We start from the raw sequence: 23,811 nt of genomic DNA on the forward strand, positions 1-23,811 counted from the left end.
GGAAATAAATTTTTGATATTTTAAATAATCTTTTATCTCTTCCACCTTTATTAAAGGTAGCAGATTTTTAGTGAAGAATATTGTAAAATTAATTTATTGTGGAATATTACTTGTAATAGCCTCTAATTCTATAGCACAGATTTTATATCAAGTTTAGCTTCTCAGAATTCAGTAAAGGGAGTGGTTACAAGTCAGCCGTGGGAAGTAACTGGCCCACGTGGCCTGAGGGTATTTAAAACCGTTGTGATAAAAGGGGTACAGTTTGTGCACCTGTTTTTTTCCTTTTCTTTGTTCCTGTTGGGGCACAGAGATGACCTCCCTGTGGGTTTGCATTCGTCCAGGCTGCCTCTGCGTATCGACTTTCCCTGGCTTCGGTCGCACTCTGGGTGACCTTTCCGTAGCATTCATCAGTTTACCATTCCCTTGCCACAGGATGCTGCTTCTCATGGCGCCTGCTCCCTGTCACACCCGCCACCCTGCCGTCCCCAAAGGTCTCCATGAAGAGGTGCTTTTGTTGCCGTGTGCAGGGGTCCTTTCCCTGCTCTCGTGTTTGTGTGCATGTGTGAGGGTTTCCCACCTGTTGTAGTGGTGTCTGTCTGGGGCCATCGTGAGTAGTGCGCCTGCGCACATTCCTGCTTCTGTCAAGTGTGCCCGCCAGGGTGGCCTGTGGGCCGCCTGTGCTCCTCCAGCAGTTCAGTATTCTTAACTGTTTTGGCCTGTCCCATTGAATGTTCACAAGTGTTGGTATTTCTTAAGGTATGAAGTTAAGCAATATTTAATAAATATTTGTAAATGGCTGTTAAAATTTGTGTATCAATATTGCTATGTTTATATTATATCAGTTTAACAGGTTAAATACAATAAAATACTTTTTGAGCAAAATTAAAAAAAAAAAAGGTTGAATCATTCAGGCCAAAGGAAAATAATATTAGATAGAAATCTGAATCTACAAAAAGGAATGAAAAGCATGGAAATGATAAAATATGTGAGTGTATATTTTAAATACATTTATTTAGAAGATAACGATGATTTTAAGCAAAATAGTAATAATGTTTTGAGGTTTATAAGAAATGAAGACATAGAATGTGTACCAGCAATTGTCCAAATGCTACAAGGAGAAAATAGAAATATACCAGTGTAAGGTTCTTATTATTATTCATGAAATAGTAAAATATCACTTAAAAAAATATCACTTAAAAATAGATCATAATATGTTAAAGAAGTATACTGTAAACTCTAAAGCAATCACACACATATGTACAAACCGAGAAAGGAGATAATTTGATATACCTATGCTAAAAAAGGTCATTGCCTTTTTCTAGTACCATATGCAAATATTTACTAAAAAGGCATCATAAATACAAATATGTCTTAAGATACAATGGAAAAAATCCCCATAAGCTATAAAAGAAAAGTTCAATTAGTTGAATGTTTAAAAAATTAGAATAATCCCTTCATTCTTCTTTGTGTGTCTGTTTGGTGCTGGGAATAGAAGCCAGGGCCTCATACATACTAGGCAAACACCCTCCACTGAGTCCCAGCTCAAATCTTTCATTCCTCAAAAAGCTCTTAGAAAAAATAAAATTTTAGAGTAGGAGAAATATTTGTAAAACTTACGATAAAGGACACATATCTAGAATATATAAAGAACTCCTGGAACTCAGTTTTAAGGAAACCTAATTTAAAATAGTTCAAAGATTTTAACAATTGGAAAAAATACACAAATGACAAATAAGCTCATGAAAAGATGCTCAATGTCATTAGTCATTAAGGAAATACAAATTAAAACCACAAGGAAAAAACACTGCTTCAGTCAACTTGGGCAGGTTATATTTTAAAACATAACTATAATGTGAGTTAGTAAAGATAGCATAATTAGAATATGCTTGTAATGCTGGTAGAATGTAAAAAGTTACAAACACTTTGGAAATACTTTGTTTTTTTTATTTTTTATTTATTTATTTTTTAAAATTTCAGTATGTACCTATTGTAAACCTTAGCCATTTCACCCCTCAGTACTTATTAAAGAAAGATGAAATGCTGAACAAACACAGAATTTTACTTTAATATCAATGAATAGAAAATCAAGTGCAGAAAATGCAATCAATTAAAAAATCTGTATTTTGGAGTTTATAGCATATGTGAAAGTGAAATATCAAACAACACTAACACACTGGTTTGGAATAGAGTAAATTGTAACTAATTCTTGCATTTTACTTGATAAGTCAAATGACATCATAAGGATTTAAAATATATAAAATAAGCTAACTATGCATTTGCCATCGGAAAAGAAAGTGTAAAAAAGAACTATAGCTAAAAACTAGTGGAAGAACTAAAATTGGGTTTAAGAGGGCCTAAATAAATGAAGAGATATAATATTTTCACAGATAGGAAAAATGTTTGTAAGGCATAATTTCTCCTAAATTTATCAGTAGATGCAACATATTCCTCTAGAAGTTCTTGCAGACTTCCTTTTCCAGAATTGACAATTTAATACTGAAGTTTATGTAGAAATGTAAATAATTTGAAATAGCCAGAAAAATTGCTTAAGAAGTACAAAGTTTGATGACTTCACACTACTTTATTTCAAGATATCTATAAAGTTACAATAATAAAGACATTGTGGTAATGTTATTAAGGATAGGCTAAGAGAACAGAATAGAATGTCTGAAATTAATTCATACATGTAATATTACCTAGTTTTAAATTAAGTCACCAGTGTGGTTCAGTGGGGACAGAAAATGTTTTGTGACAAATCGTGCTACAACAAAATATTCACATGAAAGGAAGGAACCCTACTTCTACATACCAAAATTATTTTGATGTCTATTATTTAATGCTTTTAGAATAGAACATAAGAAAAAAGCTTTTTCAAAAAAATGCATGAATATTAAGCATGCTCAAAAGCTCTCATTATTTTTATTCATCATGAAAATGCAAACTATACTGCAATGAGTTATTAAAACTCACATTCTAGAATTTCCAATGAAAAAGACTGAACAAGCTGGGTTCAGTGGTGCACGCCTATAATCCCAGTAGCTCAGGAGGCTGAGGCAGGAGGATTGTGAGTTCAAAGCCAGCCTCAGCAACTTAGCAAGGCCCTAAGCGACTCAGTGAGACACTATCTCTAAATAAAAAATAAAAAGGATTGGGGATGTGGCTAGGTGGTTTAGTGCCCCTGGGTTCAATCCCCAATAACTGACTCCCTTCAAAAAATACTTTTACTCTTCTTATTCAACATAGTATTGAACATCCTTGCCATAGAAATAAAGTAGAAAAGTCAGATTAGAAAAAGTGAAATACGATTGTCATTGTTTATAAATGACACACTTTTTCAATGTAAAAAATTCCATGGAAATTAAAAACATACAAACAAAAAAACAAAAGAAAACAACAAAAACAACCTTTAGAAGTATGGAATTAGGCAAAGTCTCAGGATATGAGATCAAAACAACAAATTATCTTATTTCTATATTCTAGCAATGAACACTTAAAAACCAAAATGAAAAGTTTAATACCATTTTAATCATGGAAATAAAAAACTAATATAAACCCAACAAAAATGTAGGAATGGTATGCTATAAATAAAATGCAGATGAAAGAAATTGAAGAATATCTAAGTAAATGAAGATACATAGTGTGTCCATGAACTGGAAGAATCAACATAGTAAAGATACCAATTTCCCCCAGATAAAAATGTTTAGTGCAATTCCTATTAAAATTCTATTGGGATTTTCATCAAATATTGACAAACTTAAACTAAAATTTATATGGAAGGGCAAAAAATTCTTACACAGTAAAACAGTTTTGTAAAAGAATAAATTGGGATGAATCATTTGACCTATTGTTAAAACTTACTGTCTAGCTATAGCATCAGGAAAGTGTGTTACTGGCCAAAAGACAGATACACAGATCAATGCAGTAGAATCAAGAGACCAGAAGTAGGTCCATACAATTATCCCCAGTTGATCTTTGACAAAGTTGCAGAATCTTTTCAGTGAAGGAAAGTCTTTCCAAAGAATGTTGCTTGAGCAATTAGATACCCATAGGCAAAATGTGAACCTTGACCTAAAATTCTCACATTGTACACAAATTATTTCAAAGTGGATTATGGATTTAAATGTAAAATGTAAGACTATAAGTAATTTGGAATAATTCTTAGAAGAAAAATTTTGAAACCTTAGGCTAGGTTATAAGTTTTTAGGCATGACACAAAAGCATAATTTATAAAAAGGAAAAATAGAGAGATTTAATTAAAAATAAAAATTTTTGTTCTGAAAAAGGCTTAAGAAAATGAAAAGATGAGGTGGAACCTCTGAGGAAATATCTGCCAACCAAAAACCCACCGAAGGACTTGAATCTAGAATATAAGGAAATATTGAAACTCAAGAATCAAAAAACCCCAAAAGATTCAATAGAAAATATGCAAAAGATGTGAAGAGACCTGAATATGATATATATATATAGCAAATTAGCAAAAAGAAGTTTCACATCACCTATTAGAACAACTAAAATAATAATAATAACAGCAACAATGCCAAATGCTGGTGAGGATGTACTTATACATTGCTAGTAGAAATGTAAAATGATACAGCCATTTCAGAAAACAGTCGGTTTCTTATAAAACTAAAAATGTAGTCACCATGCAAACCAGCACTTTACTCTTGCTCATTCATTCCAGGAAAATGAAAACTCACATTCATGCAGAAACCTATACATGAATTTTCATAGTCCTCTATTTACAAAAGACAAAAACTGGAAGCAACTCAAAGGTCCTTCAACAAGTGAATGATTAAACAAGTACATCCATACTGTGGAAAATTTCTCAGCAATAAAATGGAACAAACTAATGACATACCCAACAATGTGGATGAATCTCAAGGGCAATATGGTTAGCAAAAAAAGTTAATCACAGAAGGTCACCTCTTATATGATTCCACTTACATAACATATTCTAAATGACAAAATTATAAAAATTGAAGCCAGACATGGTGGCATACCTGTAATCGCAGTTATTCATGAGGCCGAGGCAGGAATAGCTTGAGTTTGAGGATGCCTTGTAAAAAACAAACAAAAACAGAAAACAAAAAACAAAACCCCCAAACACATAAAAACAAACAAACCAATAAAATTTAAAGAGACTAAGAGCACTGCTGTGGTTGCTGTGGTTGCTAGACTGGATGGGTAGAGGAGTGCAACTAAACAGTGGTAGTACAGGGAAGTTCTTTGTGATGATGGAGCAGTTCTATGTCTTGACTATAAATGTTATATGCATATGGAATAGGATTTCATGAAATTTTTGACACACACCTATTCATACAATGTGAAAACACATAAATACCAAAAAGATGTTTACAATGATGTTCAAGGCAGTCTTGTGATCTTCCTAGTAGGCGCAATGTAGAAATACCCAAATGTCCTTCAATATGAGAATGGGTAAGCAAACTGTGAAGTAGTTGCACATTGGAATATTATTTAGCAATAAAAAACAATTAACTGCTGATACACATGACAATACAGATTAATCTCCAAAATACGTTGAGCATTAAAAGCCAGACCCACAGGATCATCAAATGCATGATTTCATTTGTGTGAAATTTGAAGGCAAGCTAAAATGAAATCTATAATGGGAAATCAGAACAATGGTTGACACTTGATAGGAAGCCATTACTTTAAAGGGGCACAAGGAAACTTTCAAAGTATTAGGAATGTTCTTTATTGTCTTTTGGTTGATGGTTACATGAATGAATATTATCAAAACTCAATGAACTATATAATTAGGATTTCTACTTATTAATATATCAAATATAAACTCTGGCAAGTAAAAGGAAAAAAGTAATGGTTCAAAGTGATTGAAATAATACTAAAAATGCTTTTTATTTTATTATTAGGTAGAAAAAATATGGAATGTAAACTTTTGAAAATAGCATGCTGAGGCTGAGGCAGGAGGATCATCAGTTCGAAACCAGTCTTAGCAATTTAGCAAGGCCCTAAGCAACTTTGTAAGATCCCATCTCTCAAAATAAAATAATACAAAGGACTGGGATGTGACTTGGTGGTTAAGCACCCTTGGGTTCAATCTCTTGTACCAAAAAACAAAAAAACAGAAAACAAAAAACATGCTTACAAATATGCTAGAAAGAAATAAGAAAATGTGCCTAAAATAACTGGGAGGAAATATGCCAAATTATTAATGAAGGTCAGACCATTAGTTTTTCCTTTCTGCTTTTCTGTGAATTCAAAAATTTTTAATGAGCATTATGAACATTAAAATGAATTTAAAAATAATCATCTTTCAAAAGAAAAAACATATTAAGTTTCAGTATAAGATTTATGGTTTGAATGCGAGGTGTCCCCCAAAAGCTCACATGTGAGACAATGCAAGAAGTTTCAGAGGAGAAATGATTGGGTTGTAAGAGTCTTAACCAATCAGTTATTTAATCCCCTGAGAGGGATTAATTTCTGAAATAGACGGGTGTGGCTGGAGGGGGTGGGAATTGGGCGTGGCTTTGGGTATATATTGGTATTTAGAGAGTAGTCTCTCGCTTCCTGATCATCATGTGAGCTGCTTCCCTCCACCTCACTCTTCTGCCATGATGTTCTGCCTTACCTTGAGCCCTGAGGAATGGAGCCAGCCTTCTACAGACTGAGACCTCTGGAACCATGAGCCCTCCCATAAACTTTTCCTCCTCTCTAACTGTGCTTATTTAGTCCTTTTAGTCACAGTAGTGAAAAAACTGACTAAAACAAAGACTTTTCATAGAAATTAGTCCACAAATCTAAACACAGCCACGCAAGAGATAAATAACAACAATTTCTCAAATCATTTCATCTGATATTTTCTTGACTTGTTTACTGAAGCACCAGGAATCAATCAATGGGTTGGAAGCAGAAACGAATTTTATTATTTTTTCCATTGTTCTTTAAAACCTGCCCTGAGATTTTCTTTTTAACCACTCCTGAATGGAAACTCACTCATATATCAGAGTTTTTCTCCTTTTCTTAGGTCATAAGCAAATAGTTCCTTTACTGAATATTAAAGGATCTAATTCAATGTAGTGGTTGCATTATTCAGTTCAGTCCAATATAATCAACAGAACCCTTAAGTTCTAATTTAGTTTGAAGCTTTTGCCTTCTTTGAACTGGGGCCTGACCTGAAGAAAAATCTTGGAGTTGAGGAGGATGACACAGTAGATAGTTTCTCTATTTTCTGATGTTTTTCTTCTTCGCTTGCTATCTAAGATTTCTGCCTCTTACCAAGTTTCATCAAGGGAGAAACATAAGTACAGAAAAATGGCAAAATGGCATTTTTTTTTTCTGAAGATGGAGAATGCAATATTAGTGATTCTTTTACTTTGGGATTTTCTTTTCTTCTTTCTCCCCTCCCCCCCCCCCCCCCCGCCCCTGCAGTGCTGGGGATTGAACCCAGAGCCTTGTGCTTGACAGGCAAGCACTCTATGAACTGAGCTATAGCTCCAGCCCAGGATTTATTTTTTTTAATCTGCAAAATATGGTTCAATTTTTAATACCTTTTCAATCTGTGGCTCTTTAAAGAAAACTTAGAATTCAAAGAAAATGATAGTGGGATGCCCATAATTTATTTCAAAGGCACAGAAATTCTCCATTGCATTTCAACTTCAGTCTTGGGGTGTTGCTCCTAGTTGTCCATAGTACTTTTTTCTTGTTGTTCTGATTAGTTATATATGACAGTAGAATGCACTTTGTCACATCATACATAAATGGAGTATAATTTCTCATTCTTCTGGTTGTACATGATGTAGAATCACACCAGTCTTGCAATCATATGTGTACATAGGGTAATAATGTTTGATTCCTTCTACTATTCTTCCTACCCACATACCCCTTCCCTCAATACCTTGGAATTCTTTTTGGAGTTTCCCTACTAGGAATCTCCCAATGCAGGTCTTTTAATGAGAAAATGATTCTTCTTTAACTGACTTTAAAAAATCTTCTCCTTTATCTCGTAACTTTTGGATTTCATCACAATATTGGATGCAGATCACCCCACATGGTCCCTTTTCAGAGTCACCAGGGTGCTGGGTGTGGTGCATGCCTGTAATCCCAGTGACTCAGAAGGCTGAAGCAGGAAGATGACAAGTTCAAAGCCAGCCTCAGCAATTTAGTAAGGCCCTCTCTCTATTAAAATATAAAAAAGATCTGGGGATGTTGCTTAGTAGTTAAGCACCTCTGGGTTCAATCCCCTGGCACCAAAAAGAAAAAAAAAAGTTGACAGTTTTTTTTTTTTTTTCCTTAAAGAGGTCTACATTTGCTTCTTGAACACATGTGTCTTTGCCCCATCTTCAGACCGATCATTTAGGCCAATAGTACTAACTAGTCTCTCACCTTTTGTTTTCTTGAGCAAGTGTTATTATGTTTCCCAATTCTATAAGCTTTTCAAACTCTCCCAAAAGTACCCTCCAAGCCTTTCTCTAATTTGTTTAAGAGAAGGCTTAGGAAAAGTAGGGCTTTGCCTCTCTCCCATGGCAGAATATGCACAAAACAACACAACTCCTTTCTCTTTCCCTCCCTCCCTGCCTGCCTGCCTTCCTTTCTTCCTGGGAATTGAACCCAGAAATGCTAAACCACTGAACTACATCTCCAGCCCTTTTTTAAAATTTTGTGACAGAGTCTTGATAAGTTGCTTAGAGCCTCACCAAGTTGCTGAGGCTGGCCTTGAACTTGCCATCCTCCTGCCTCAGTCTCCCAAGCTGCTGGGATTACAGGTGTGCAACACCACACCCTGCTATATACAACTTTCAAAAGAGAAGTCCCCCTACCCATTTCCACACGAGGCCATAAACACTCTCCAAGTGAATGAATAAATAATAGCCAGAAGGAGTTTAATAATCTTGTAGACTATACTGAACAGGACCCACCACAATTCTAGTTCTAAACGAACCTAGCAGAAAGGGTTATCTGCTCACCAAGCCCTGTGCTGACTTTCCACGCTGGACACTATCATACTAATATTTGTGGGTTTCTGTCTCTTTCCATAACTAGACAATGGATCACTTCATAATAGACTACTCTGTATTTCATAAGACCAGATATTACATTATGATATTACAACATCAGTAATCATTTGCTAAATATATGAAAGATCCTATCTTCACTTTATAATCTAATAAGAAAATATTCTCCAGTGCTGTGTTCCAATACTTCATCTATTTTTGGATTATTCCTTTACTATTTGCCATCTTTTGTGTACTGACAATATAACATGGACTTTCAGGATAGAGAGTTAAAAGCATGGCCCTGTAGGAAAAGTCATGCAAACTAACTGAACTCACTCTGTTGCAAAAAACAGAACCAATATGAATTTCTGGTTGGTCACAATCATTGCATTAAGGAACCTTTAAAATGATATCTACAGAGTTCATTAAGAACGTCTCTTGTTATCTAGGTTCTTAATTGGTTTCTACTGTTTTCTTAGTGAGAAATTTCAGGAGAGGCTCAGCAGACATACTGAATAAATTATCATATGTTAAGCAGAAATGTGTAAATGTTCTGAAGTGAACAAGCTGATGGTAAAGGCAGTTAAAAAGGATCATGGCCTTTGCAATGGAATCTTTTACAAAGAGCTTAGAGACCCTTTCCAGGTCTTATGACTTGCTGAGCACAGATGGCTGCATAAAAGGCCTAGCACTAACAAAAAAGATTATTTCCTTCTCAATATGTAAGTTCCACATAATTAAATTTTAACAGATTTGTAGTGAAACATGATGATAGAGATTACAAAAATGGTCTTGCTATATAAATTTTGCATTTTAATTGGTCTACAAAAAGAGTACAATAATAAACATACTGTTTAGAAATATTATCGTCTTCTACCTAGAAATGACAGCCACTACAATTAGTACTTCAAAAAAATGTTCCATCTTGGTGAGTACATTGTAAGAACTTGATTGAATTGAGTTGTGTTAGCAATTTTTCTTGAATAGACAGTAGTAAAAAGCCCTTATATCACCACATTAGCATTAAGAAATAGTGGCATATCTTTTAGTAAAATGAAAAAAAATATCAAGAGAAATATAGTTCTAGAGGAGCAATGCTGACTTTGTGCACATTAATAACAAAGGAAAGTCTAGGAACTTCTGGGTTCCCATAGGCTAAATTCAACTACCACTATCTGAATCTTTGTATATATATAATCAAAAAATCACACAATCAAGAAGAGCAAACTACATTCTTTATATCTCATGTCTACAACTTAAGCAAGATATGGAGACTAGTATAAATTTTGAAGTACTTACAGTGTGAACTAAACATTCCAAACTTGTATAATCATGACCAAGACCCAAGACAAAGTATAAAATTAAGTAGAATATGTGGAAAAATAGGAGAAAGGAACAGGGAAGCAAGAGAGAACCAGAAACACATGACTCCCAGAAAAAAAGAGGAATCCTCCTTGAGAAAGAAAATGCTTAGAAAAATCTGAAAGCTACTAGATCACAGACCTGGATAGTGATGAATTATAAGAAATGGGTAAGGAAGTGCTCAGACTCGAAAGTAGCAATCTTGAGAAGATAATATGTCTGATAGCAAGGGTGGCCACTTAGAGGGGGGATGTATCCCTTGGATGCCTGATACAGAGAAAAGAAAACGAAACAAGGAGAGTAAATTAAGGGTCATAGAGAAACCAAAGTGAATCGTAAAATCAAAAACCCTTGCACCCGGAGAAAAATGTAACCTTGATTAAAAACACACGTGTACACATACTTCATTCAAAATAAGCAACGTAGTCAGTCACCAAAACGTCTTGCAGTTGGCAAGTGTTGCTGTTCTGGAAGAGGTTAAAACATTTAAAAAAGAAAACATCAGCCTAAACCTATATAAAACTATTATAAAAAATACAAAATGAGGATGAAATGATTTCAGCTGATAAAAATTCTCCAGAAATAAAGACCCTAAGTACTCTTCACAGAATTTAATCTTCAGGAAAAATAATTTGCAAATATGAAATAAACCTCTAATCTGGAATTCGAACTTCAGCATGCAAATAAACAAAAAGAAGTGAGAGGTGAGCCAACTCAGGAATGAAATTGAAGAAAAAGTTTAAGAAATAAAGATTATTTTGCTAGGTGCCCAAAGGAGAAAAAATTCAAATAAATATCTAAGAGGGGGAAGAAAAGAAAAATGACTAAGTGCCTGATAATGACTCAGAGCCTCTTTCATAAATTACAATTATAAACGCTGGGCATAAATCAAAGTCACAAGGGAGTAAACAAAAGCAGGAAGATTTGGCTAGAGGGTCCATGCACTGACAAGGCAGATGTACACTGTGAGCTCCCTGTTTTCATAGCATTTAGCATGAAAGTTGGCACAGCTGGTGCTCTGTAGGAAAAAACTTCAGGCTTCCTGGGTTGGAGAATAAGAAGGTTGAGTCTGGAGCAATCATGAACATCAGAAAGAAAGAGAAGGGAACCAAGAAGGCAAAGAACAAGAGTGAAGACTTTTGAATTCTATCCCCTAATATATCTGGATGATGCCCAAACCACATATGTGTGGAACATAACAAAAAAATATTTTATGGAACGTACTATGCAAGCAACAGTTTTCAGTTAGAACCTAACCAAATTAATTGCTTGCTAAAACAAAAGAAATAACACACATCACAGAAGAACATGTGAACACAGATTCTGCAGAACTTAAGAGTCCATAATGTCCTGGATACAATCCAAATAATAAGAGATAAGGAGAACTGGGAATAAATTAATCCTTTTCAAGAGAAAAAGACAATCAGCTGGCACAAACCCCAAGATCTGCCATTGAGGGAATTAGTAAACAAAGATTTTGAAGCAGCTATTAAATCATTATTCTCAACAATATGAAAAAACACACTCAAATAATGGAAAGAGAAAAAAATCTCGGCAGACAAATCAAAAAATTTAAAAATACAAATTGAATAATGAAAAAAATCACTAGATTAAAAAAACATTATTGATGGACTTTATAGTAGAATGGAGGTAACAAAAGAAAGAAGGCCACATACTGTATGAGTTCAACTATGTGACATTTTAGAAAAAGCAAAACTATAGAGACAGTAAAAGATCCATGACTTTTTTTTCCAGTGAAAATATCCTTCAAGAATGAAAGAAAATAAAGACATTTTTATATAAAACAGAAGAGGACTTGTTGCCATTAGACCTATATCACAGAAATTTGTAACGGAATTTCTTTAGGCAGAGGAAGTTGATTCCAAGGATCCTCAGAAAGAAATGAAGAGCACTAGAAATGGAAAATATAAAAGGATGAATTGTTTTTCCTTTAAATCACTTTTTACATATATGGCAGTTTAAGGAAAACTTTATAACATCTTTTAGGGTGTACACTCTGTGGTGATGTAATACATAAAACTATAGCATACAAGAGAGGAAGTGAAGGGGGACTGGGGATATAGCTCAGTGGTAGAGCACTTGCCTTGAATGTGTGAGGGAAAAAAAAAGGAAGGAGGTTAGCTGACTTTTATGATTGCAAATGTTTTTACATTTTATTTGAAGCTATGCAACATTGGCTCTAAGTGGATTATAAAATGTTAAGGAGGTATTTATAATCCTTCACTACGATTTTAAAAAACTGTCTTGGCCCAAGTCAGAGACGGGTCAGTTTCTTTTTAAAGCAGCCAAATAATTCCATACCCCCAAACACCTTCTTTATCAGGCTCTTTCATTCTAGGTTGCTATCACCTACCTCAAGTAGGTTTAGAATTGGCTAGTTTGAACCATATCAACAGGCACTGGGGCATAGGGGCATAGGGGCTGTCTCTGGTGGTTTGGTATTCGACCTTGGAACAATTAGGGCAGATGGATAGTGGCATAGTTTAACCAGAAAGAATAAGACTATCTCTGTTCATAGAAGACATGATTGTCTACTTATGAATCCTTGAGGAATATACATGACTTGACCATATGCATTGAAAACCTTAAGGAAATTGCAATAGTGCTACCACAACTTTTTAATTTACTAAGGTCACAGAATGCAAGGCAGTATACCCTTTGTTACAATTAAACATCTTTGTCAAAAGACACAGTGAAGAAAATGAAAAGTCAAGCCACAGCAAATGAAAAGTCAAGACACAGACCAAATGAAGATATTTGCCAACATCTATGACAATGCCTTGTAAATGGAATATGTAAAGAAAATGTTAAGAAGAGAAAGAGGTATACAACTGTATACTTAAAATGTATTTTACAATTTGTTTTATATGTTATGCCTCTGGAATGTTGGGTTAAAAAAGTAAGGAAATGAAAACATAATAGTGAGGAGATAAAAATTACATGAGAATTGTTATAGCAGATAAACAAAGTAATACAGCATATTTAATTTGAATCCTAAAAAAAAAGAGAAGCAAAAAATGAGACAAATAATATTCAGGACTATAATTTAAAAAAATCTTTTTTTTTTTTTTTTTTTTTTTTGGCCCAAAAAGAAGAGGGCTGGTGTGTAGCTTAGTGGTAGAGTGTTTGCCTAGCATGTATGAGGCCTGGGGTTTAATCCCCAGCATGGCAGAAGGAGGTGGAGGAGAAGATGATACAAATCTAAATATCTAAAGGACCTATTGTGATACCTGAGTAGTCTATTCTGGAATATGCTAATAAAACAATTAGAGTTAATATATAAATATTTCATCCTCAGGTCTTTGGGGATTGGGGGAGACTCATCTTTTACAAAGGAAAGAAAATCAAGTGGCATTAGTCTTCATAGGCAGTGGCAGAGCAAGTCAACTGGTAGAGTTTTATTAAAAACTAAACCTGGACTGGGGTTGTGGCTCAGTGGTAGAGTACTTGCCTGGCATGTGTGAGGCAGTGGGTTTGATCCTCAGCACCACATTAAAAAAAAAAAAAAAAAAAAAAAAGATAAAGGTATTGTGTCCATCTGTAACTAATAAATATTTTTTAAAAGACCTAAACAAAAAAGTTCTCAAAGAAATAGATCACAAGCAAAAGATTTTTCATCTAACCAAATTATCATTCAGTTTTCAAGGCTGTAGGGGAAAACATTGCAACCACTTAAATATGCTTAGATGATATTACAGGCATGAGCTCTTTCAGAACAATCTAGTAAAGACTAACTTTGTTTAATCAAGATATGACTGGGGAGTTCAGGCAAAAAACTAAAGATGAGTGCTGAATATTTGCAATCATGAAACTAAGATTAAAAAGTGGGAATAAGAATACAAAATTAGAAGGTAAATGTTATATGTTCAGATAAAGTAGAAATATCACACTAAAAATGGGAAGTAAAGAGAGACATGTAAATAAATAAACTTTATTGATGTTACATGAGTAGTAAGTGAAATATATAAAATATTTTTTCTTAAGGTGGAAAACATGCATTAACCTTCAAATTTCTCTCATACAAGGACATACAAAAACTTTTAGCATCTTGTGCTTTTATGTATTAGCTAAAAAATAAATTTTAGGGCCCGCTGACCCCCAAACCAAGGCTGGATGCTAGCACTGAGCCTGCCTGCCTGCCCCCCTACTACTGAGGGACACTGCACCTGCCTCTGTGCTGACTCATCACACCCTTGCTGGGGCGCCCCAGCTACTTCAGAGGCTGGGCAGGCATTTTGAATTATTCCTCAGGGCGTGGCCATCATCATTGGAAGGACGTCTCCCTTCCTGAGACACCTACAAGAGACTGGAAGCCCTTTGAGAGGATCCAGGATTTAAGAAGAGGAGGTAATGAGAGACTCGGGACCAACTCAGAGCCACCGGGTGAGTCTCTCCCATTGGGCGAGGCTCCCAGGACGGGTCATTAGTCCTGGAATACAGGGAACTTGGTGGAGTAGAGTGGCCCAGTGAGACTCCTTGCTGGAGCCGTGAACCCAGACAACCGGGAGCATTGTAGAGGAGGGCCGCACAGCGAGAGGCTTCAGTGCAGAGCAAGGGTCCCAGGCCTGGGCAGTAGGTCCAGTCCCCATGGAACATCACAGATGAGGGCCGATCAGTGACAGAGTCCCTCGCAGGGCCAGGACCCCAGACGAGGTGGTAGTTCTGGGCTTCAGGGAACATCACAGAGGAGGGCTGCCCAGCAAGAGTCTCAATCGCAGGGCAAAGCCCCCTGGCCCAGGAGGTAGGTCCAGACCCCTGGGAACATTGCAGAGGAGGGCTGCCCATCCCAGGTGGTAGTTCTGGACTGAAGGGAACTTCTCAGAGGAGAGCTGCCCAGCGAGACATCCCCACCGGGTGAGTCTTCCCTGCTGGGCGAGGCTTTCCCACCAGGGTGGTAGAACCAGAGACACAGGCCCAGACCAGCCATGCCCCAGCCCACAGTTAAGTCCCCCTTTTGACAGACCATCAGTCAACAAGTGGAGGTGCCTCTTCCCACCAGCAGGAAATATACCCCACCTAAAGGCCACCACCCCTAGAGGGGCAGCTTCCTTGTGTATCACTGCATTATCAAGTTCCTCCAAGACTTCAGGTACTGAAGGCTAGGAGGTGAGTTATGGGAAATCTACAGGGACACTATAAGTCAATAGAGTTTCACTACTAGAGGGGTAGATATCTGACCAATATGAGAAAACAAGGGAAGAAAATGTCCCAAACAAACCTAGATGCTACATCAATAAAATCCAATGACAGCATGGCAGAAGAAATGTCAGAAAGGGAGTTCAGAATGTACATAATTGAAATGATCAGAGAAGCAAAATGATGAGATGAAAGAGCAAATGCAGGCTTTGAATGACTGCACCACTCAACAGTTAAAAGAGCAAATGTGGGAAGCAAAAGATCATTTCAATAAAGAGTTAGAGATACTGAAAAAAAAAAAAAACCAGACAGAAATCCTTGAAATGAAGGAAATAGTAAGCCAAATTAAAAACTCCATAGAAAGCATAAGCAATAGGATAGAACACCTGAAAGACAGAACCTCAGACATTGAAGACAAAATATTTAACCTTGAGAACAAAGTTGAACAAACAGAGAAGATGGTAAGAAATCATGAACAGAATCTACAAGAATTATGGGATATCATGAAAAGGCCAAATTTAAGAATTATTGGGATTGAGGAAGGCCTAGAGAAACAAACCAAAGGAATGAACAATCTATTCAATGAAATAATATCAGAAAATTTCCCAAATCTGAAGAATGAAATGGAAAATCAAGTACAAGAGGCTTATAGGACTCCAAATACACAAAATTACAATAGACCCAACCAAGGCACATTATAATGAAAATACCTAACATACAAAATCAAGACAGAATTTTAAAGGCTGCAAGAGAAAAGAATCAAACTACATTCATGGGGAAACGAATATGGATATCAGCAGATTTTTCAACCTAGACCCTAAAAGCTAGAAGGGCCTGGAACAACATTTTTCAAGCCCTGAAAGAAAACAGATGCCAACCAAGAATCTTATACCCAGCAAAACTTACCTTCAGATTTGACAACAAAATAAAATCCTTCCATGATAAACAAAAGCTAAAAGAATTTACAAAAAGAAAGCTGGCATTACAGAACATTCTCAGCAAAATATTCCATGAGGAAGAGATGAAAAACAATGATGTTAATCAGCAAAGGGAGGAACTACCCTAAAGGAACAACCAAATAAAGGAGAAATCAAGTCGTATCAAAAAAAAAAAAAAAAATGAGCCAAATGACCGGGAATACAAATCATATCTCAATAATAACCCTGAATGTTAATGGCCTGATCTCGTCAATCAAAAGACATAGACTGGCAGATTGGATTAAAAAGAAAAATCCAACAATTTTCTGCCTGCAAGAAACTCATCTCATAGAAAGAGATACCCACAGACTAAAGGTGAAAGGATGGGAAAAAACATACCATGCACATGGACATAGCAAAAAAGCCTGAATATCCATCCTCATTTCAGATAATGTGGACTTCAAGCCAAAGTTAGTCAGAAGGGAATAAAGAAGGACATTTCATACTGCTTAAGGGAAGCATAAATCAGCAAGACATAACAATCATAAATATCTATGCCCCGAACATTGGCTCATCCATATACGTCAAACAAATCCTTCTCAATTCCAGAAATTGAATAGACCACAACACAATAATACTAGGGGATTTTAACACACCTCTCTCACCACTGGACAGATCCTCCAAACAAAAATTGAACAAAGAAACCATAGATCTCAATAACACAATCAATAATTTAGACTTAACGAATATATATAGAACATACCATCCAACAAAGAGCGGATACACTTTCTTCTCAGCAGCACATGGATCCCTCTCTAAAATAGACAATATTCTATGCCACAAAGCTAATGTTAGCAAATACAAGAAGATAGAGATACTACCTAGTATTTTATCAGATCATAATGGATCAAAATTAGAAATCAATGACAGAATAAAAAACAGAAACTACTCCAACATCTGGAGATTAAATAATATGCTATTGTATGATGAATGGATAACAGAAGACATCAGGAGGGAAATAAAAAAAATTCTTAGAGGTAAATGAGAACAAAGATACATCATATCAAAATCTCTGGGACACTATGAAAGCAGTACTTAGAGGAAAATTTAATTCATGGAGTGCATTCAATAAAATAAGAAAAAATCAACAAATAAACGACCTAATACTACAGCTCAAAGCCCTAGAAAAAGAAGAACAGAGCAACACCAAAAGTAGTAGAAGACAGGAAATAGTTAAAATCAGAGCTGAAATCAATGAAATTGAAACAAAAGAAACAATAGAAAAAATCGACAAAATAAATAGTTGATTCTTTGAAAAAATAAACAAAATTGATAAACCCTTAGCCACACTAACAAAGAGAAGGAGGGAAAAAACTCAAAATTACTAAAATTCAGAATGAACAAGGAAATATGACAGACACGAGTGAAATGCAAAACATAATTAGAAACTATTTTGAAAATATATACTCCAACAAAATAGAAAATCTTGAAGATATCAACAGGTTTCTAGAGACATATGAATTACCTAAACTGAACCAGGAGGACATACACAATATAAATAGATCAGTTTCAAGTAATGAAATAGAAGAAGTCATCAAAAGCCTACCAACAAAGAAAAGTCCAGGACCAGATGGATTCTCAGCCGAGTTCTACAAAACCTTTAAAGAAGAGCTCATTCCAATACTTCTCAAAGTATTCCATGAAATAGAAGAGGAGGGAACCCTCCCAAACTCATTCTATGAAGCCAATATCACCTTGATACCTAAACCAGACAGAGACACATCAAGGAAAGAAAATTTCAGACCAATATCCTTAATGAACATTGATGCAAAAATTCTCAACAAAATTTTAGCAAATTGCATACAAAAATATATTAAAAAGATAGTGCACCACAATCAAGTGGGTTTTATCCCAGGGATGCAAGGTTGGTTCAACATCTGGAAATCAATAAATGTAATTCACCATATCAATAGACTTAAAGTCAAGAATCACATGATTATTTTGATAGATGCAGAAAAAGCATTTGATAAAATACAGCATCCCTTCATGCTCAAAACACTAGAAAAAATAGGGATAGTGGGAACATTCCTTAACATTGTAAAAGCCATCTATGCTAAGCCATGGCCAATATCATTCTAAATGGTAAAAAACTGAAAGCATTCCCCCTAAAAACTGGAACAAGGCAGGGATGCCCTCTTTCACCATTTCTATTCAACATTGTCCTCAAAACTCTAGCCAGAACAATTAGACAGACCAAAGAAATTAAAGGGATACAAATAGGAAAAGAAGAACTCAAACTATCCCTATTTGCTGATGACATGATTATGTATTTAGAGGAACCAGGAAATTCCACCAGAAAACTCTTAGAACTCATAAGTGAATTCAGTAAAGTAGTAGGATATAAGATCAATGCTCATAAATCTAATGCATTTTTATACATAGGTGATGAATCTTCAGAAAGAGAAGTTAGGAAAACTACCCCATTCACAATAGCCTCAAAAAATAAAATACTTGAGAATCAATCTAACAAAAGAGGTGAAAGACCTCTACAATGAGAACTACAGAACACTAAAGAAAGAAATTAAAGAAAACCTTAGAAAATGGAAAGATCTCCCATGTTCTTGGATAGGCAGAATTAATATTGTCAAAATGGCCATACTACCAAAAGTACTATACAGATTCAATGCAATTCCAACTGAAATCTCAATGACGTACCTCACAGAAATAGAGCAAGAAATCATGAAATTCATCTGGAAGAATAAGAAACCCAGAATAGCTCAAGCAATCCTTAACAGGAAGAATGAAGCAGGGGGTATTGCAATACCAAAACTTCAACTATACTACAAAGCAAGAGTAACAAAAACGGCATGGTATTGGTACCAAAGTAGGTGGAACAATGGTACAGAATAGAGGACATGGACACAAACCCTAATAAATACAATTTTCTCATACTAGACAAAGGTGCCAAAGATATGCAATGGAGAAAAGATGGCCTCTTCAACAAATGGTGCTGGGAAAATTGGAAATCCATATGCAACAGAATGAAACTGAACCCCTATCTCTCAACCTGCACAAAACTCAACTCAAAATGGATCACAGACCTTGAAATCCAATCAGAGACCCTGCATTTTATAGAAGAAAAAGCAGATCCAAATCTTAAACATGAAAGGTTAGGATCAGACTTCCTTAACAGGACTCCCATAGCAGAAGAAATAAAAGCAAGAATCAATAACTGAGATAGATTCAAACTTAAAAAGCTTTCTCTCAGCAAAGGAAACTATCAGCAATGTGAAGCGAGAGCCTACAGAGTGGGAGAAAATCTTTGCCACTCATACTTCAGATAAAGCACTAATTTCCAGAATACATAAAGAACTCAAAAAACTCTACACCAAGAATACAAACAACCCAATCAACAAATGGGCTAAGGAAATGAACAGACACTTCACAGAAGATCTACAAGCAATCAACAAACATATGAAAGAATGTTCAACATCTCTAGTAATAAGAGAAGTGCAAATCAAAACCACCCTAAGATTCCATCTCACCCCAATTAGAATGGCAATTATCAAGAATACAAGCAACAATAGGTGTTGGTGAGGATATGGAGAAAAAGGTACACTCGTACATTGTTGGTGGGTTTGCAAATTAGTGAAGCCACTCTGGAAAGCAGTGTGGAGATTCCTTAGAAAACTTGGAATAGAACCACCATTTGACCCAGCTATCCCACTCCTCGGTCTATACCCAAAGGACTTAAAATCAGCATACTACAGAGATACAGCCACACCAATGATCATAGCTGCTCAATTCACAATAGTCAGATTGTTGAACCAACCGAGATGTCCTTCAATTGATGAATGGATAAAGAAACTGTGGTATATATATACAATGGAATATTACTCAGCCATAAAGAATAATAAAATTATGGCATTTGCAGGCATATAATGGAATTGGAGAATATCATGCTAAGCAAGGTAAGCTAATCTCGAAAAATCAAAAGACGAATGAATGATCTCACTGATAGGCAGATGATGACACATAATGCAGGGTGGGAAGGGGACAAGAATGGAGGAAAGAGGGACTGTGTAGAGGGAAAAGAGGGGTGGGAGAAGGGAGGGAAGGAAAAAAATTTAACAGAATGAATCAAATAGTATTACGTTATGTAGATGTATGATTTCAGAAATGGTATGCCTCTACTTCATGTACAGAGAAACATGATGTATCCCATTTGTTTACAATAAAAATAAATTTTTAAAAAATGGCAAAAAATAAATAAATTTTAAAAAATTCTTAGCACCTGAATTATAATGTCTATATTTTCTACGTAGTTATTGTGATGTACAATATAATTTAACTTTCAAAATGTGTTGCATCAATATATTGTTCATTTTGTTAAACATCAACACTTATTTTCAAATCCAATACTAGAATACTTTCCTCTGTACATAGTTTAACAGAGCTAATTAACGTAAGATGCTGTTATTAAGAGATACATGCTCCAAATCTTAACAGTTGCTAAAATTTGGTGTTTCTGTTTCCTTTTTGCTTTGATCACAACAACGCAAACCCCTAATGACACAAAAATTCTGTAAGTCAAATCAGAGATGTTCAGTATTGAATCAAATTAATACATTGCACTATGTTAAAAACCTTAAGAAACGTTTTGAAATCTGCACTGGCTACAGAACTTTCCTGTCAGAATAAAGCTACTTAGGAAAAGGAGGGAAAAAGATAGCAGAGTTTCTTTGTGGTACTGATAGGAGGAAAAATACTAAATTACCTGTTGCCTATCACTAATGATGGCAATTTGGGGAAATACTACAACAAACAATCTACCTCAACAACTCTAGGTAACTTTATGGCTGTGAGAGTTGATTTAGCTCATGACTTCTTGTGAAAACATAAAACATTTTTATATTATCATTTAGGTCTTAAATTGTATTAAGGATTTCTAAAAATGTTTTGGCTCTATTTCATCCTAAAAGAACTTATCTGTTGCTTGAGTTATAGCACTGGTCTGGTACTACTTACTAGTAGTACACTCCAGGAGATAAATACCAGATCATAAAGCCTGTTTCCGTAATCTGAATACTAAAGAATCACCTATTTCTAAGCCAAAAAAACAAGAAAACAAAGAACAAAAGAACTGTATACCTAAAATAAACATTTTAAAAGAAAATAAACCAATCATCCTCTGAAAGTTAAATGATATTATGTTGTAATTCCATCCACCTTTAGGCTGCCATTGGACCACAACACTGTGTTCATTAATTTCATTTTTCTGCATTACTTATTGTGTGTATGTTCATTGTCATCTTCCTCATAGTCTGAAGATTGTCAGGTTCTGATGTCAATGGGATTCTGACAAAGCTCTAAATAGACTGGGTGCTGACAGACGCTAAAGGTCTAAGTAAAGGATTATGTTCTGACACCTTGTTTTCATCTTGATTATTATCTGTGTCACAGTCTGAATCACCTTGAGAAGGAACAACTTGTTGCTTGCAAACTGGACAGGGTTTTTTTGTTTGTTTTAGTGAGCCAAGGATCTACACAGTTGCAGTGATAAGCATGGGAACAGGGGAGGATTCTGAGCTTGTCTCCATCTTCGTGTTCATCCTAACAGATGGGGCTTACATCATACTCATCTCCCTGCTTGAGGGTATATATAGGGCATTTCTGAAGTCGATCTTTAGGAAGTCTATTTCTTTTAACTCTACACCTGTCCTATACAAATACTGTGATGGTGAAAATGATTATCAAGATAAGACACATGCCCATTCTGATGAGGAATGGGACAAGGAAGTCGAAATTCTGGAACTAAGATAATGTGACACCCTTTTTCATATGTGAATTTATCTTTCAGGTGATTAGCTGATGATTCATTAATAAAGATAGAATGTCAATTTTCTTTAACATCAGTGTTGTTGGATCCCATGCTAATGAGGTCATAAGAATCAACATTGCAGGTTATGGCTGCTTTGTATCCTGTTCTGTGTATTTAAAACTTTTACACCAAAATTATAATCAAGGGCTGGGGCTGTGGCTCAGTGGTGGATTGCTTGCCTTGCATGTATGAGGTACTGGGTTCGATCCTCAGCACTACATAAAAATAAATAAATGAAATAAAGGTGTCGTGCTCATCTACAACTAAAAATATATTTAAAAATTACAATCAAGTCTTCTAATTAATATTGCAAAAGTGCCAGATGAATTGTCTTTTAGTTGCAGAGGCACTTTGGGTTTGTATGCATTCTCTGGTTCTGAGTTCATCAAAAAACCCTTTAAACTTTCAGCTGGAAATCTATAACCAAATCTTGCTGGAAGATCACCAAATGTCCTAGATGCATTTTCAAAATTATACTAAATTGCTAAAGTGCCTGCTTCTACAGACAGTTTCACAATGCAAAGAGCTGGACAGTCAGGATAATGTAGGCTTGTGTAGCTGACAGTATGAGCATCCCTCTGGAGAGAGCAGTATCAAGTTGTAAAATCACCTGGAGGGGCTGAAGGTGTTCCTCAGTGGAAGAGCGCTTGCATAGCATGTGTCTGGCTCTGGTTTCAATTCCCAGCATCAAAAAATGGAATTACCTGGAAACTTGGCTCCTGCATCTCTGCAGAAGTTCCGTGTTTTGATTTCATGACTAAATATCCTCACTAACTTCCACAGTCTTGAGTTGGAGAGGGGGCAACATGACTAAGGCAAAACCTATACAATATTTTAAACTATCACCCCCATTGATATTTGACACGTACATACACACACAAATGGCAATAAGATAGAGGTTTTATATAAATATATATATAAAGATATATATATATACACACACACATATACACACACACACAAATTTCTTATTACTACTTATGTATATGTGTGTATGTATAGATAGATTGATAAGCTAGAATGTGGCGATCATTTCATAATATATATGTACATCAAAATATTGTATACCTTAAAATATATATAATTTTATATGTCAATGAAAAGTAATAAGTGGGAGTCAAGATGTTATTTAAAGGTGATTAAAAATAGCAAATTCAAATTAAAAGGGGGATACAGAGCATTTTAGAAGATAACCATAAAACCATAAAAGTATAATGCATACATAAATGTGTGTGCATGTGTGTGTGAAGATAAATAAAGAGCAAATAAAACACACCTAGAAAATATAACAACACATATTAGTACAGCATAAAATAGCATGAAATAATTGCTACCAAAATAATTCATTTCTGTAAAGGAAAATGGGTTTAGCTCACCTATTAAAAGAATTTTGGATTGAGTTTACCTATTAAATTTCAGATTCATTCACATAGTGAAACTCACAGAAAGACTGAAATATAAAGTAAAGAACAAGTGTATGCAAAGGATATGCAAGGTGTAAGTAGACATAATGATCCTG

At 35.3% G+C, this 23,811-nt stretch overlaps 1 pseudogene across 1 annotated transcript; it reads right to left on the bottom strand.

The window, feature by feature from the left end:
* Positions 1-412: 412 nt before the first annotated feature.
* LOC306651075 (E3 ubiquitin-protein ligase RNF13-like) lies at positions 413-22,369 on the bottom strand (annotated as a pseudogene). Its single transcript has 2 exons — positions 21,641-22,369; positions 413-750 (listed from the first exon to the last, which is right to left on the bottom strand). The product of its transcript is annotated as an E3 ubiquitin-protein ligase RNF13-like (transcript).
* Positions 22,370-23,811: the final 1,442 nt, after the last annotated feature.

The sequence above is a fragment of the Sciurus vulgaris genome, assembly GCF_902686455.1.
Source record: "Sciurus vulgaris genome assembly, chromosome: X".
In the NCBI taxonomy this organism is placed as follows: Eukaryota; Metazoa; Chordata; class Mammalia; order Rodentia; family Sciuridae; genus Sciurus; species Sciurus vulgaris.